Source organism: Mus caroli, unplaced genomic scaffold (assembly GCF_978045245.1).
Source record: "Mus caroli unplaced genomic scaffold, Mus_caroli_1 scaffold_10, whole genome shotgun sequence".
Classification (NCBI taxonomy): domain Eukaryota; kingdom Metazoa; phylum Chordata; class Mammalia; order Rodentia; family Muridae; genus Mus; species Mus caroli.
In genome coordinates this window covers 37,763,550-37,780,953 of record NW_028227265.1, presented here as the reverse complement: position 1 = coordinate 37,780,953, position 17,404 = coordinate 37,763,550, and the positions used below count along the sequence as shown (strand labels likewise).

Below are 17,404 nucleotides of genomic sequence, written 5' to 3'. Positions count from 1 at the left end.
TGGAGTGTGGCTGTCTAAGAGTCTGCTGTCGATACAGTAAAAATGCTAACCTGCTCCATCTAATCCATTCTGAGCAGGAGAGCTCTTTACATAAATGCCCTGCTCCATCTCTTCATTTTCAAAAAAGGCAATCAAATAAGATTGAACCATACGGGCTGCTGTACAGTGCATTTGTGTGTGTGTGTGTGTGTGTGTGTGTTTAAAAAGCACAGTGATTAATTTTGAGACACAGCGTTTTGTGTTGTCTTGGACTATTTTCTTCCTTGCCATTTTTTAAGAGCTCTGAAAATCAATGATATGCTTCGCCGCCATCCATCTTTATATAGTAATAAATTAAGTGGGAGGTATTGATATTTTTGACTGAGCTTTTAAAATTTACATACTAATGACAACTATAGGCTGGTGACTCCTGATTCCTGCTGCGATGGGCTGTTCCTGGGGTGGGGAAGAGTCTTGACTCTGAGATTCCCAGGTAGCTCAGACCCCAGATCAGTGGGAATGGAATCTCTGCCCAATGGCTTGTCCCTCACTGCCTTCCACTTGTTAATCCTTCAGAGCTGGATGACAGAAGAGGGGAGGGGCCAGAGACTGCACAGCAGAAGGCTGCCTGTGGGGTGGTGGTCATCAGATAGTATAGAGGGGGCCAAGATTTAATATTGGTGTAGACTGGGTACGGAGCACTTTCCTCTGGCCTCTTTTCCAACAGCTTCAGGGATTTAGGAAGTCACAAAAAATATCCCGTGCCCTTTCTGTTCCTTAAAGGAAAATGAACCCAAATTCTCATATTGAGAAGCCTTGCTGAAGCTGAACTTCCAGTGATTTTTTTTTTTTTTTTTTTTTTTGAGTCTGGGCAGTATAGACAACTTCTGCCTGTCCTCTCTCTTCCCTTCAGAAAGGGTAGATGCCTTAACATTCCAGAGTCTTAAGCAGAGATGAGGTCGAGGCCGCTGGGGGGACTGACTCTCTGAGCCTCATTCTTCAGGCAGCCTTGAATGCTGCTGCTGCTACTGCCACTGCCCAGGAGAAAATAAAAATGCCACGGAATTGGTGCAAAGACCTCAACTTCCGTGACACAATTATTCTGGGGACTTGGAACAGCCTTGACGTGCAAAGCAGTTTATTTGCAGAGATTAATTTGTCGGTAATATTGATTGTTGGGGGCCTGTTTCATTCTGTTTAAGATTCCACCAGGCACAGACAGCAGCTCCTGCATGGTCTGTCCCTCTAGAATTTCCAGGATGTGGCAGAGGCAATCAGAAGCAGCGCAGCCAGAAAGTTCTGTCAAACCAGATACAGACCAGGCCAGTGTGTGTGTGTGTGTGTGTGGGGGGGGGGGGTTGTTGTTTACATTTTGCCAAAGCAGCATTATGTTGTTCACATGGGGAGTCAGTCCCTCTGCTGCTGCCTTGCAAGGCCTTTCCAAAGTGGGTCACCCCGTGATTGGGTACCCGACATCTAGCAAGATGAGTGGAATATTCCTCCGCTCATCCCTTAAGTCATTTTCTCGGATCATCGCAATATTAAGACTGCCGAAGGCTTGCGCCTCAGGTGGCCTGGTGCATGAAGCCTGCTTCGTTCCACACCATTGTCCAGGAAGTCCCTCAGCAAGAGTGTCTGGAAAGAAAGGAAAGAACTGCAGAGAGGTGTGGAGGAGAGCCACTTTCATCAGCCTGGCTTTCAGGACGGTTGGGAGCCCGGAGCACCGATCGTGTTACACTCCCCTCAAACGCGCCTTGTTCGCCTCTTCCCACCTCCCCCCTTCCTCCTTTTCTTTTGAGTGTTTTTTTGAAATGAAAGAGGTTTTTTTTTTTTTTTTCTTCCAAATTGCGCTGTGAGGCAAATTCTTGAACGGTGTAATAGAAAATGTTAGACAATATTCCTTATCGGAGCGATTGACATTTTGGATAGTTCTGACACTTTGATTTTTCTCAAAACATATGGATCAAGCCCGGTTGCCTTATTGGACAGGAAGTCCTGTTGAAAGCTCCTCCCTTATCTTCCTTTGTGTTTTGCCTGCTCTGTTTGCTCGTGGCTTTCTCTCTGAATATAATCGTGGTTTTCTTAAGCTGTCCAGGGAGTCGCTATTGCCTTACTAAATATTTCATGGAACAGAGCTCACGGTACCTGCCAGCCATCTCGTATTTGTTGTCAAAAATAAAGGGTTCATCCTTGGGGGGTGGGGGGGCGAGAAAGAGAAGGTTTATTCTGTTGTTTTTATTTTAAAGTTTCTCACATGCAGCAAATGCACAAAGCCCCTGGAAGCCTAGGAGGGGCGTCTTTCATTTGTTGGGGACAAGGTTGGCCACATATTTATTTATTTACGTATTTATTTACAGCTTATTCAGCTGTGGAAGGCTCCTGCCTCAGATTCTCAGTTTCCTTGCGGTTCCCTTTCCTATTTGTTCAGAAGGGAAAAGTTCAAAGCGCCTCTGTCAGCCGAGGGAAAAGCGTGCTGCATACTAACCCTCCAGCCCCCGCCTGCGATGACCTTGAGAGAGGAGCACTAAATGGCCCCCCTTGCAAACCTGCATGTGTGTTTTGTTAGACCAGGTCGGCAGGGGTCAGGGCTCACCTGAGGCCAGCAGCCGGCCTGCCTGCCTGAGCAGCGGGGTAATGCATTTTTAAAAGGGACATTCTCGCCTTTGAATGGGCTTAATATGGTCTCTGTTTAAAAACCTGTCAGAATCCCAAGCACACACTCCATAAAATATAAATAAGTACTTACTGTTTGCAGATGTTGCTTGTTTTTCATAATGTTTGTGTTTGAAGTCTGGAGTCCTCACTTCCTGTCAGGCTCCCTCTGCCTCACTCCTCCTGGTTTTCTGAAGGAACAAGGGGGCTTCAGATGGCAATTTCCCAATGAAGACACTTTCTGTTAGATCTGTCAGTGTCCCTGGCTCAATTAGCATTTCTTTTTCCTCTCTCTCTCTCTCTCTCTCTCTCTCTCTCTCTCTCTCTCTCCCACCCTCCCTCCCTTCCTCTCCTCTACACTTACATTAACTGGAAGGAATTAAGGAAGGGGCTGAGGGGACCGGCCGCCATCTTGGTGCTCTTTCCTGTAGCTGGGGTCTCATACTCCCTTGCTTCCCGCCTTCCCCCCACCCCACCCCCCAAGTTCTCAGAGGTAGTGCAGACTCTGGTTGATTTCTTCCTTCATTTCGCCACAGAGCCAGCCCATCTCTGACCCATGATGCCAGCTCTTCCTCAAACTCTTCCTCATGTCTCCAACTCTCTCCCATCAGCTCCAAAGAGAGCTGGTGATGGCACAGGAGGCTCTGGCTTCATCTCTTTTCCAAGTCATTTTCCACATTCTTGGTGGCTGCCAGATGCCCTCATGAGCCTGGTGAATGATGGCGCATCTTCCCCCTGCCCGCTTTTTAACATGACCAAGTCTCTAGGTGGTGTATGCCTAGGCAGTTATAGAAGTCATGGTTGGTTCTGCAGGTTTTCCTTTGATTGGCCTGAACATTTTACTATCGCACCCTCTTGAGCAACCAACTCACTCTCGGACTCTCTTGAGCAACTCACATCCCTGTGTGCCTGCCAAGGCCCCGTGAATATATGTCTATTTAATGGGCTTCTTTTTACTGTAACTTATTAGCTATAAAAGGTCAACACAACCTGTTTCCCAGCTCTTCCTACACTTTGCCTGGCAAGTGTCTGTTCCACCGAGTGCAAGGCATTGGGGGAGGCTGAGGCAAGAGGATTGTGAGTTCAAGACCAGCCCGGGGGAAGTATGGTGAGACCATGTCTCACACAATCAGCAAAATAAAACACAGAAGTGTTTATGGGAACAGGCTCATGAGAGGCAAGTGCACCTGATTCTCCTGCTTGAGATGCCCGAGGTCACCAATAAACTCCAGAGCTTAGAGCCCGCTGACCCTGTCCCCAGGGACGAGGAAAAAAATCAGACTCTCCTTTAGCCACGTCAACAGAAGCTCTGTAATAAGCATTGCTTTGCTCTCAGTTTGCTTTATTATCCGTCATTTGAAAGGAGGGAGAAAAAAAAACAGAAAGAAAGAAAGAGAGAGAGAGAGAGAGAGAGAGAGAGAGAGAGAGAGAGAGAGAGAGAGAGAGGAAGGAAGGAAGGAAGGAAGGAAGGAAGGAAGAAAGAAAGAAAGAAAGAAAGAAAGAAAGAAAGAAAGAAAGAAAGAAAGAAAGAAAGAAAGAAAGATCCACCCACACCCTGCCTGGTTTCTAGGCAGTTCATGGGTGTGTGTATGTGGGGGAGGGGGGTTGGGGGGGCAGGATCTGATCTAGACGCATGCTCAGGACAGCATATCCTGATGAATCAGATTGGGGTGTGGGGGGGAGTCGCTTTATCTGCAAAGCCTAGGAACCAGGAATCAAGATGGAGTTCCCTCAGCCCCAAAGCCTTACCAATTGATACAATTTGAAAATGGGCAGCTGGAGAGGCTGGGGCGAGCTGACATAATGACTTCTATAATAGCAGAACATTTAAGGTTATAGAAATAAAGAGAAGAGGGTGAAATCAGGCCCGTTGATCTCTGCCTGCAGGCTCTCCCTGCTCACTGGAAGCTCCGGCAATTATTTCTGCTCTGGCTTTCCCCTCCTCTCCAGAGCAGTCTGTTTGAAATGAAGCAGAACCAGGCATGGCAGCCTTATCAGTGTTGTTAGCTGACAGGGCACCCAACACACCTGCTTTTACTTGCTGCTCTTTCAGGGGCCCTAATGCCACAGAGAAGGTTGCTCGGGCCCTTATAATGTGTAAAGATTCATTTATTTCACCTTTTGAACCTGCCTCGCCCCCTGGGCCTGTGCTGCGAAGGGGGCGGGATTGGCAAAGGCTCCCCCCCTCACACACACACTTAGAAGAAGCTGGTAATTAGGGGTCTGGCCCTGGGGTGGTTACCATGATAGAGGTTTAAAAGAGGGGTGGGGGCTCAGTCAAGGAGGCACTAGGAAGAAGGGACTGGGGGAGGGGGATGGTGACCTGTGGCTGTGGCCTCCCTGGATCCAATGTGTCAAAGCACTCCCCAGCATCACACCCTGTACCTGCCCGTTGTTTTCAGTCCGATGGTGAGAAGGTTTTAAGGAGTCCTTTTGGCTTTAGTCTTCTGGCTGTGGGTGCATCCGCAGGCAAAGCTAAGACTCCCCAGTGACCATCCCGTGAACTTTATTTCACAGAGCTGTATTTACCGTTACAATTACTTCCCAGTGTAATGGGGTCTGGGAGGGATAGTAAACCGAGCCATCAACGACCCTGATAAAATATGAAGATCTGCAGGTGTTCTGACGTTTAATTAAACTCGATTAGTTTCTGTGTTGTGTTTTTTCTTCTCCTAGTTCAGTGCTAGTAAATATGTCTTGCTTTAGACCTCAAACATTTCAATAAGCATTTTAAGAAGGAAGGGCTAACTCTCCAATACCTGGTCTGTCCTGCCGGTGCCCAGTGCTTCCTTTCCCTCCTCTTGTGTGCCTTCCTGTGGATTTCAGTTGGACATGTTCCCTTCTGGAAGTCCTAAGATCTTAGATTCCTAGGAGTAAGCAAACAAACAGCAAAACCAAAACAACAACAACAAAAAACCCCTTCAAATATCCCAAAACTCTTTGGGAGTTTTGACTCTGGATCCTTCCATTTCATCTCTCCAGGTCAGCGTTGTGGCAGTGAGTGAGGGTGCCGTGTCTTCAGTTTCTGCCTGGACATCCCTTTATTCTTGATTTTCCTTCTTTCAAAGAGGAAGGAGCGTGCAGCGGCTAGTGTTTGTGTCTAGTTACCCTTTCTCTCCTGCTGCAAAGAGAGTTCTGGTCTCCCTGGGAGGACACGCCTTCCTTGCTGATGTATCCCGCTTGTCTCCAGGAGTGGGCAACCACCCCATCACTCTGGCCACGGTCATTGGTACTGGGACATCTGTAAATGTTTGGGGGTCGTGGGAGGATGTTTTCCTTTTAGATAGGCATTTCTTGCTTTTAGAGCTTCCAGGAGCATCATACAGGAAGACCGTGCCTGGAAATCAAAGTGGCGGAGAGCGAACAGAGTTCATCTGTTGAGAAGAAGAGGAGCTAAGACTTACCATCATCAAAGCCCCTGATCCAGCCATGCCTGAAGCCATTAAGAGATAGATTTCTAACATATTCAGTGATGTGAGCTGGTGTCTTCCTTCGTTGCTTATCACACACTACCAAAAGAACCCTCATAGGTTCACCGTCTGACTCCTTCAAGGAGCAAGCCCTTCTCAAGAGACTCCGATTCACTCCTTTAAAAACAAGTAAGGGGCTGGTGAGATGGCTCAGTGGGTAAGAGCACCCGACTGCTCTTCCAGAGGTCCAGAGTTCAAATCCCAGCAACCACATGGTGGCTCACAACCATCCGTAACGAGATCTGGCGCCCTCTTCTGGAGTGTCTGAGGACAGCTACAGTGTACTTACATATAATAAATAAATAAATCAAAAAAAAAAAAACAAGTAAGATCAGAGATTGGGCTGGACGGGTGTGGGCACGGGGAGAGGAGAGACACTAATGTCCCAGAGAGCTTGCCAGGTGTGCTTCCTGACCCCACAGCTTTACTGTCCCATTTTGCACACAGAAAAACTAGGCTCAGAGATGTCTCATTAATGAGCACAGAGCTTGGTTTCAGGCCAGTGTAATTTCCAAGTATGTGCAGCTCACACGCTAAACAGAGGTCTGTCAGTCAAGCACGTTCCTAAGGAGGGCACACGGGCTTGGAAACTCAGCTCCCTGCACACCTTCCTGTGCTGTTGCTTTTCACCTTCTAGAATGTTCTTATGTTCTGTGACCTGTACGGAGCTCTGACTATTTGAGTCCCAAGAAAACTTTTACAGTAGCTAGAATCTTACCAAAATGCAAATTTCTGTTAATATTTAAGTGATCAGGTGGTCTGGAATGTGTATTTGACGGGAGTTTGGACAGGATGCGAGATGGAGGCAGAGAGAAAAAAACAAACAAACAAACAAAAACAGTGCCCTTGCCACAGAGGAGTCCATTGCTCAGAGATGGCTCTATGCAACAGTAGAGTCCGTTGCTCGGAGATAGTCCCACGCCATAGATGTGGAATCCATTGCTCAGAGGTGGGTTTCCTCTGGTTTTACTTTTCTGTGTGACTATGTTCTGTCCCTATAGACCCACTTCCTTTCCTCACCCTCCAGTCTCTCTGTGTGCCACTAGGTTGGCTACAGGCCTACCTATTGGCTTTGGCTTCCTGTATAATGTGCTGTTTTCCAGAAGGACTTGGAGCCCAGGGCAGATCTCCTCCCTGCTATGCTGTGATTGGTTCTTCACTATGGGGAACTCCAGAGACCTCTTGAAAATTTAGAGTCTGTGGCAGAAAAGTACTTGAACCCCATGAACACTGTCTGACCCCATGCCTTCCCCAAGCTAACAATTTCATTCACCTAGCATCTTTTGTGTATGCATGGCTTTCCAGTAGCACCGGATTTTGATTCTTTGTTTGTTTTTGTTTGTTTTGTTTTGTTTGTTTGTTTTCGAGACAGGGTTTCTCTGTGTAAGCCCTGGCTGTCCTAGAACTCACTCTGTAGAACAGACTGGCCTTGAACTCAGAAATCCACCTGCCTCTGCCTCCCAAGTGCTGGGATTAAAGGCGTGCTACCATGCCCAGCTTGGATTTTGATTCTTGATGGCAAAACATTCTTGGGTTGGTGGTAAGATTTACTTATCTATTTTCATAGTGCTGGGGAACAAACTCTCACCTCACATCTACAAGGCAAACACTACTTCTAAGATGTGTCCACTGCCCAAGACTTGTTCTGTTTTTTAACAGCAGGAAGTGCCAGTGGGACGAGTTGGTATCTATCTGAAACCCTTCCCTGGCAAAAATTTCATCTTTGCAATGACGTTTGCTTAGGTCAAAGGTCATAGCTTCGGCAGATTCTCCGGATTAGAAACAGCTTGGCCTGCAGTCCTAAAAAGTAAACTTCGCTTTATAGCATCTCTATCTGGGTCCATCAAGAAGGCCTGTAAGTCAGAGCCTCAACCTTGTGAAAGAGTCAGGGCCAGATGGCGAGTGCCATTCATTTTATCTTACCATTTTTTGCATTTGGATTTTGCAAAACTGAGGGGACTGTCTTATATGTCCTGCTTGTATTTATGGGGGGGGGGATGGTGAAAGATGAAATTTCATACATTAAGGGGGAAGATCACCAAGACATTTGAACAGACTGAGAAGTAAGAAAGCCAAGCTTTCTTTGGCTATTGGGTGATTGATTGACAGACTGATGTGTGCCTGGGTGTGTGTGCACTCGAGTGTGTACTACCGAAAACACCTGGAGGTCACAGGATAACTTGAGGAGGTGGTCTCATTCCATGTAGGTCCCAGGGATTGAACCTGGGTCATCAGGTTTGCCAGCAGATGCCCTTACTCATCGAGCCATTGCTTCAGTCCAGAAAGTTGAGCTTTTTATTGATATTTGGTTATCCCGATGCTTGCTCTACACTTGTGACCAGTGAAGGAGGTGCTGACCGAGCAAGGAGCTTCTTCATTTGCTTGTGAGATGTCTGTGGAGGTTTACTGTCGAAGCTGAAACACTTAGTGTGACTTGGCAGAGTGTGACTCGGGAGCCAACGGAATGATGACATTTCATCTCAGCCTAGGAATTATCCCTGGATCTGTTAACAAACCCGAAGTAGCACAACCTTGGAACTTTCACAAGGTCTGTGGTGGACAAGGGACAGAGGCCCCTGAGTGAAGAGCCACTGAATGCTGACCTGAGACAGCACCGTTAAGACACCTCAGCATCACTTCAAGCCTCTCTCTGATGCTTTCTTGGAATGTTACGAGTTTCTAAATGTATTTTAAGATCTTATTGTAGAAGGCATAATTTTACACAGAAGCAAAAAAAGTGGGGAGAATTCCTAATCTCACTTACTGAGAAGAAAGTGAATTCTTAATTTGTTCGTGTCTTGCTTCCTGAGTTTGTCCACATCTATTCACAGTTATGTTATAGTGTGGAAACAAGGCCGCATGTGACATTTACGATCCTCCTTTCATATTACGTCCCACACACCACTGACATCACATGATGGCTCCGCGGTATTCTGTCTTACAGAAACATTGCCACTAAGCAGATTCTCCGTTACTGGACACAACCATTCCTAGCTCCAAGATAAATACATGCAGCTAATTGATCAGTCAAGTTCAAGTTGTCCTAGATCCAACTATGTCCTTGGAGAGAGAAAAAAAATCCTCCTAAGCCTTGCTTTTGAATTAATATGCATGCAACCTATTTGGATATCTGTTAAGATTTTGGATGTTTAAATTTATATTTTACCTCAAATTTGAGGAAACTTGACCATTATTCTTCTAGATCGTATCTCTGTTTCTTCCCAGCTGCCCCTGACCCCTCCTGTCTCTTTCTAGAATTCCCATGATGCATAGTTTGCTTGATAGTATCTGTAAGCACACCAGGCTCTGTTTACTTTTTTTTTTTCCATTTTTCTCACATATCTGGTGACTTAAGGTGCTTTCGTTTCAGTATTGTTATTTATTCTGCCTGCCTGAGTCAGCTGCTGCTGAATTCTTCCAGCAAATGCTTTGATTCATTTACTTTTTGACTGCAATTTTTGTTCATTTAAAAAAATAATGTTTGGGAGGGATAGATCAGTGGTTAAGAGTGCTGGCTGCTCTTCCAGAGGACCCAGATTCATTTCCAGCACCTACATGGTGGCTCACAACCATCTGTAACTCTAGTTCCAGGAGATCTAACACCTGCTCTGGCTTCCATGGACACCAGACAGGCAACTGGTACACATACATGTCCCCAAACACCCATACACATGAAATAATAGTAAAATAATTTTTAAAAATTTCCACATTGTTTAAAAATAATTTGCATCTCTTTGTTAATATTCAAATGTGTCTGCATCTTATTTTTCCTAATTTGCTTTGTCTGTATTTTCCTCTAGTATTTGGAGCATCCTATTTAAGACCTGTTTCAGAGTCAAGAGTCTAAAGGTTAATTTTGTTCTAGTACATGGGCCACGTTTCCCTGTTTGTTGGTGTGTCTCCTGACAGCTGGGCATTTGAAATCTCACAGCTTCTCAGATTGACAGACAGGATGGTCAGCGATCCTGCAGGATCTAGTTCAGATCCTGCATATGAGTCGTACCTGAATTTTTAACTAGTTCCCGTACAGGTAGCTGCTTTTAAGAGTTTAAAGTTTCCAGCAGTAATCTCTGTTTCTTCTTGAGACCTTAGCTGGTCTAGCATGCTCTGTTCAATCAGTAATGTCTGTCTTTGAGATCTTCTTTCAATCTCTCTCTCTCCCTCTCCCTCCTCCCCCTCTCTCTCCCTCTCTCTCTCTCCATACACCCATAAGAAACCCAAGTTCCAGCTAAATGTCATTGCCACATACAATCCTTCCTCTGAGAGCCCTGACGCCCGAGCCCTGTCCTGGTAGCTTTATTTCCTTGCAGCACCAAGTCTCTCTTCGAGAAAGTGTGGATCCAGTTGCTCAGAACATCTGTGTCTCACTGCCACTGATGCTCTTGAAGGCGCTTGGTGAGGCTACAACATTGAGACTCTGGCCAGAGCCATCCCTGGCAACCAAATGAAGAAGGTGGCCTCATAGCATCCTTGAAGGGATGGGGGTGGGGCTCAGCATCTTCTGCACATAGGCCTTGGGATCTTCAAGAGGAAATGTTTTGGGAAAAACAAAAACAACAACAACAAAAAAACAAAAACAAAAACAAAAACAACTCTCAGTCTGGGAAGACACAGTGCTCATAAGACAACACAAAAGGGATGTTGCTAGTATATCCTCCATACCTGGGACTGTCCAAAGTGTTTGACACATGTAATCTCACCATATCCTCCTCCAGCTCAGCGGGGCTGAGGCTCAAGAGATGGCTCAGTGGTTAAGGGCACTTGTGGCTCATGCAGAGGACTCTGATTCGATTCCTTAATGGCCTCGTAGCAGTTTACAGCATCTGTAAGTCCAGTCCCAGAGGATCTGATAACTTCATGCACAGGCATGCACATGGTATACATACATGCATACATTTATACATACATACATACACACATACACACACACACACAAACCACTCATACACATGAATTAATAAAATCTTTGGAAAAAGAGACTCCTGGGGAAAGGAACAGATACTTGAACATCCAGTTTATAGCAGAGGGATGACAATCTCAGAGAGGTTTGGGAAACTCTCAAAAGGCACACAGCTAGTTTTAATGATAGGGCAGCTAGGAAGGTAAATGCTGCAGGGGGGGACTTTTAGGGCACTGAGTTTAGATCATAGGGATAGAGAGGACTGCATGATACAGCAGAGGATGTGGTCCAGATTCTCCTAAGCCTTCAGTGTAGAATAGGCTGTGGGCTGCTCTGGCAACTGAGCACATCTATGAATATGGACAAGATGAACCTCAGAGATGCTGGAAGGACATCTGTGGCTTAAGTGAAGAGATGGAGGACAGAGAGCTGGGGAGGCATCACAGATAGTCCATGATGTCTTCCATTTACAGTATTAGTTACTGAGGTAGCAATCTTCAGTTGACCTCCAATGACCCCCACCTCCTCATGTTCATACCCTTGAAGAGTCTCCTCTAACATCAAACAGCTGACCAGCTGGGTTTGGAGACATAGCTTCAAGCGTATGTAACACTTATGAGGACTGGGCTATTTGAGTTCTGGCATGGCAAAAGAAAAAGAAAAGGTTTTGATCGAATGCCTCTGTGGGACTTCTGAGGCCCTGTGGCTTCCAGCTCATTTCTTATTGGGTCACTTGGTCTAGAGAAGCCAGCCACCATGCTATGCTGTGAGGCCACTCAAGTTCTCTCTGGGGAGGTCCCTGTGGTGAGAAACTGATGTCTCTTACCAATAATCATATGAACATGGCACCTTGGCAATGGAGCCTCTGACTTCAGCTAAGTGGTCAGATGACTATAACCTGGGCTGACCTCGGGTCTGTTACCTCAAGAGAAATCCCAGGACCAATACCACACTATTTTTGTGCAATCACATTCCCGACCTAAAGAACCTGTGAAAACATAAATATTGATTCTGAGACTTAAAATTTACCCCAAGATAATTTGACACATATGCAACAGGTAACTAATTCAACAGCCAAAACAACAGTTTTCCAGAATGGAGACAAGTGAGTGAGTGGCTTAGTGCACTTCATCACACGGAAGAAAAGATGCTGGCTACTGGTGTGTGTTTTGCTTGAGGGCTGTCCGGGGTTGCTCATCTCTTGGGGGCAGCAGTGTACTTTGTGGGGTAAGAACTCTCAGGAGCTGGATACAGCTGGCAAGAATGTTACAACATCCAGATGGCCATGCAGCAGTGTGGTGGCTTCAGTAAGAATGACCCTCATAGGCTCACAGATTGTGATGCTTGGTCACCAGGGAGTGGCACTATTAGGAGGTGTGGCCTTGTTGGAGAAGGTGTGACCTTGTTGGAGGACGTGTGTTACTGGTGGGGTGGACTTTCAGGTTGAGGAAGCCCACGCCAGGCTCAATGAGTCCCTCTCTTCCTGCCTGTCTACGAATCCAGATGTAGAACTCTTGGCTTCTTCTTCATCACTGTGTCTGCCTGCACGTTGCCACGCTTCCCACCATGACAATAATGGACTAATCCTCTGAACTGCTAATCTAGTCCCAATTAAATACTTTCCTTTATAAGAGTTGCTGTGGCCACAGTGTCTCTTTACAGCAATAGAACACTGACTAAATCAGGCAGCCAGGAAGTCTTTCTAAAACTACAGACCCATCTTTCCTGTCTCCCGGGCACCCCTCTACCGGGCTGGAGTCTCTCACTGCTCTTCCAGCTCCTTGGCACTAGTTCACAACCTCACTGTCTCCAGAATCCCAGCTCTTGCTTTGCTGTCCACATCTTTAAGCGGACCCTGATGGTGTATGATGCAGATGTTTCTACGTATCTTTCTCTTGTAAATAAAGATGCGATTGATACATTTAGAAAACTATTGTCGGCTACTCTTTGGGGTAAGTGCCTGACTATGCTCTCTTAACCTTCTGAATCTGGGGAGATACCCTTTGTGGCAAGAGGCTCCAGAGTTGTCAAAGGAACAGAAGCTGGTAAATAGATAGCTTGTTTGTTAGGGGTCAGCCAGGCCTGAGGCAAGGGAGTCGGGGGAATGGAAGGATGGCTTTCTGCAGCCCCTTCCCTTTTTCTGTTTTTAAATGAACAAAGATTGGACAGACGCTAGCCATACTAGATTAGCAAGCTTGTGCGTGTGCATGTGCGTGTGCGTGTATGCATGTTTATGTGCACAAGTGTGGAGTATGGATGCCTTTTGAACTTTCATTTTTGCACATTTCCAGGTGTCCTCTCTGCATTACCCTGAGCTGCCTTACAGTGTCACCAAAGTGCATCTCTTCTGGAGGGAAAGAAGGAAAGAAGGAAAGAAGGGAGGAAGGGAGAAAGGGATGGAGGGAGGGATAGAGGGAGGGAAGTGAAGGAAAGGAAGGAGGGAGGAAAGGAAAAAGAAAGGAGAAGAAGGCATGAAGATGCCTTGGTTTCCACAGAGACCTGTGGCTCTTTCTGGGGAGCAGATGTGAAGGTCTAGGTGAACAGAGCTCCCTCATCCCAGAAAGGATTGGCAGGGTCCTTCATGGCATGAGTGTTCTGATGTCCAGGATGCAGAAGAAAGTGCTGCTGGCTCAGGGTTAGAAGACCAGCTGCCTGCTGGGCTGTTTCCTGAGGCAGCCTTGAGGAGCCTTGGCTGCCTGCCTCAGGAGGCGCATGAAGCTGTACCCTGTAGCTGAGCCTGGACATCTTGAAGCACTGAGGCTTCATCTTCACACTCTGTGTATGCTTCTTCTTCTTCTTCTTCTTCTTCTTCTTCTTCTTCTTCTTCTTCTTCTTCTTCTTCTTCTTCTTCTTCTTCTTCTTCTTCTTCTTCTCCTCCTCCTCCTCCTCCTCCTCCTCCTCCTCTCTTTCTCCTTCCCCTTCTCCTTCTCCTTCATCATCGTCATCATCGTCATCATCATGGTCATTTTAAGGAATGCTCTCTCAGTGGCCTGGAACTAGGCTGGCTGGCCAGCAAACTGCAGAAACCTGCCTCTCTTTGCTTTCTCAGCACTGGATTTATAAGCTGTGCTACCATAGCCACTTTTAAAAAAAGATTTATTCGAGCTGGGCGTGGTGGCGCATGCCTTTAATCCCAGCATTTGGGAGGCAGAGGCAGGCGGATTTCTGAGTTTGAGGCCAGCCTGGTCTACAAAGTGAATTCCAGGTCAGCCAGAGCTATACAGAGAAACCCTGTCTCAACAAACAAACAAACAAACAAACAAAGATTTATTCATTTTTAGTGCATTGACATTTTGCCTGGATATATGTAACTCCACAACTGGAGTTATAGACAGTTGTGAGCTGCCATGTGGGTGCTGGGAATTGAACCTGGGTCCTCTGGAGGAGCAACCAGAACTCTTAACCACTGAGCCATCTCTCCAGCCCCCCCCCCCCCCCATTTCTTTAAAAACCTGGATCTAGGGCTCAAACTTAGGTTCTTATGCTCACAGGCCAAACATTTAATTGACTAAATTACCTTCCCACGGGTTGACTGTATTCTTTAAAACTCCAGCTTATTTCCAGGCCGGGCGGCCCACCTCTTCCCGATACAGAAGAGTCCTCAGTGAGAACCAGGATACCGGCTCTATAGACCTGGAGATAAGCTCACCTTTGCCCACAGCCTTGGAGAGAATGCCCTTCACTGGGTGGGGTGAGCTGCATCCAGGCAGAGCCCCAATCCAAGCTTAGCTCTCTTCCTGGACTCCTTCCCGAGTCTGTTGTGTCTTCATCTTGGGAAATCAGATCCCTGGGGAGCTGTGAGTGTGTTTTCAGACTTAGTGACAGGGAGAGAGAGGAGGAGAAGGAGGGGAGCATGAGGAGGCGCCATGAAAGACAGAAAGAAGAGAGGCTTGGGCAAGGGGAGGGAATGCAGAAGAAAGGCAGCTCCTGGCACACTGACCTATTAAAAACCTATGCTCACCCTAAACTGCAAAGTACCAGTGCATGGCTGCTCTGAGCAGACCTAACAGCTGCGGCGGGGAGAAGGAACCACTTCTGGGATAGGCCAAAGGGAGCTCTGCCTTTGGTTTCTAACCCACGCCCAGGGGACAACAGCATGCCCCACAGAAGGAAGATGGAAGGGAGGCTCGAACGCCTGCCTATGTGCCACGTGACCCCCAGAATGCTAAGATGGGCTACAAATTCGCATCACCACAGTGTAGTCTAAGTTCAAAGTGATTCTGACAACATCCAGCTCCAACCTAGGCGCCCTGTCTAGGCCAACATCCTCACCACACACAGGGACCCCTAGGGACCCGAGAACATAGTGGTCAGCAAGAGAGGATCTGTGAGCTCTCTGGAGGGGATGGCCTCTTGTGATGCTTAGAGAAAGAAATTGGTTCCTTTATCTCATAATGAATATCAGAAAGGTTATATTTACATTATGATCTGGGTAGAAAGAGATTGTATGCAGTCAATGATGAAGAAAACAATCACAAGGCTGGTGGTATCCAGCTCTGTGTTTGTGTCAGAGAAAGTGATGGGGGAATGAGAAATGGCAGCTATGAAGAAAAGGAGGTGGGGGGGGGCAAGAGAGGAAGAGCAGGTGGAGATAGGGGGCACAGAAAGAGACAAAACAGATGCAAAGTCAGAGGCACAGAGAGGAAAGGGAGGATGAGGAGAGGAGTGGGTGCTGATGGAGAGCAAGAGGGCAGCTTGTGGCCAGTAGGAGGTGCTAAGCACAGATGCTGGGCACAGACCCTATGCTAGACTGTCTCTGTGCTGGTTGCCAGACAAAGAAGTGGGTCGTCCTGTGGGTCATTTCTCAATACCCACTGTGGCCAAAGTGGTATACACATGGTTCTCTTGCTTGGAGCTGGCCACTGACCCCCAATCTGCCACCATGGCTCCTCCACATGGTTCCTAGGCTCAGATATGAGCACCTCTGCCTTTGCATTCCCTGTGTGTTCCCAGCCAAGTGTTGATCCTTTGACAGACAATTCCTAAGTGCTGGGATTACAGGTGTTCACACCGAACCTCTTTCATATAGTGCTGGGGATTGAACTCACAGCCTTCTACTAACTGAGCTACATCTCCTGCTTACCAGACTTGTTTTGTATTTCAAGGGCATTGTCGTCTTCCTGTGACCCAAAGGAGCAGAGTGCTGAGCTGCATTGGAGGTTCAGTGGGGTGAGTCAACCCAGTTAAAGATTCTCTCTGTCTGTATTTTGGATGGGAAAGCAAAGATTATCCATAGGAGAAGGTTCTCTTCCCTCAGAGTGGCAGCTGTTGTGGTTAGGAGATCGGGCAGGAGGGAAGGGTAGAAGCCATGTGCAAGAGTGTAGCTTGACTTTTGGTTGCTTTATGGGTTGCTATTTCTACTATCTTTTTCCACCCTTATCACTTCCAACCCCACAACACTAGGTAGATAGCAAGAAGGTTAGAAGGGAAGGGGCATTGATATCGTTAGACTACTTCTTGCTGATTAGGAATTTCAAGTTCCTTGGGACAATTCTGATTTTCATCCAATCTGCAACTAGCAACCAGCATCCAGCATCCAGCATCCAGCATCCAGCATCCAGCATCCAGCATCCAGCATCCAGCATCCAGCATCCAGCATCCAGCATCCAGCATCCAGCATCCAGCATCCAGCATCCAGCATCCAGCATCCAGCATCCAGCATCCAGCATCCAGCATCCAGCATCCAGCATCCAGCATCCAGCATCCAGCATCCAGCATCCAGCAGCCAGCAGCCAGCAGCCAGCAGCCAGCAGCCAGCAGCCAGCAGTCAGCAGTCAGTAGCCAGCAGCCAGCAGCAGCAGTGGCCATAACCCCTTGGGGCTAAAATTTTTATACCCTCTCAAAAGTCCCCAGAGTCCAAATGTCATACACTTTCAAAACTATCTGCAGCTGCAAAATCACGCCTCTGCCAGAGCACAAGACAAATCATAGTCAGCTGCTGTGGACAATCTAAAGCAGCCCTATACCCACACCAAGGACTAAAACAAAAACAGATTCCTATAACATTTCTGTTTTTAAAGACACTAACATTCTCACTACACAAGAGGAGTCTGTCTGCCAGGCCTTCTGATGGGCCACTGTCAGGACTAACCCAGGCATTTCCTGAAGCTGGGTATCTTTAACCTTCAGTCAGTGTGATGCTCCTCAATGCAGAGAGGATAAAGGTGACCCAGCAATTTGGGGACGTTTGCTTCCAGCTGGTCATTCAGCTGGAGCCCCACACAGCGTCCATAGTGAAGGTAATATTGAGGCATAGAGGAAATCCTGCTTCCACCCACATGCAAAGGTAAGAAACAAGGGCAGGAGAGCAGCGTGTGTGTGTGTTCACGCACGTGTGCGTGTGTGCACATGCATGCACACATGTGCATGTATCTGTATGTCTCCATGCATGCATGTATGTGTA

At 47.0% G+C, this 17,404-nt stretch overlaps 1 long non-coding RNA gene across 1 annotated transcript in view; it reads left to right on the top strand.

Moving 5' to 3' along the window:
- Positions 1-16,819, top strand: part of LOC147002358 (uncharacterized) — a 28,200-nt gene extending 11,381 nt beyond the window's left edge. Inside the window, exons 2-3 of the long non-coding RNA XR_015048716.1 lie at positions 16,107-16,170; positions 16,521-16,819. This is a non-coding gene — a long non-coding RNA (uncharacterized LOC147002358). The remainder of the gene's footprint in view (positions 1-16,106; positions 16,171-16,520) is intronic.
- Positions 16,820-17,404: the final 585 nt, after the last annotated feature.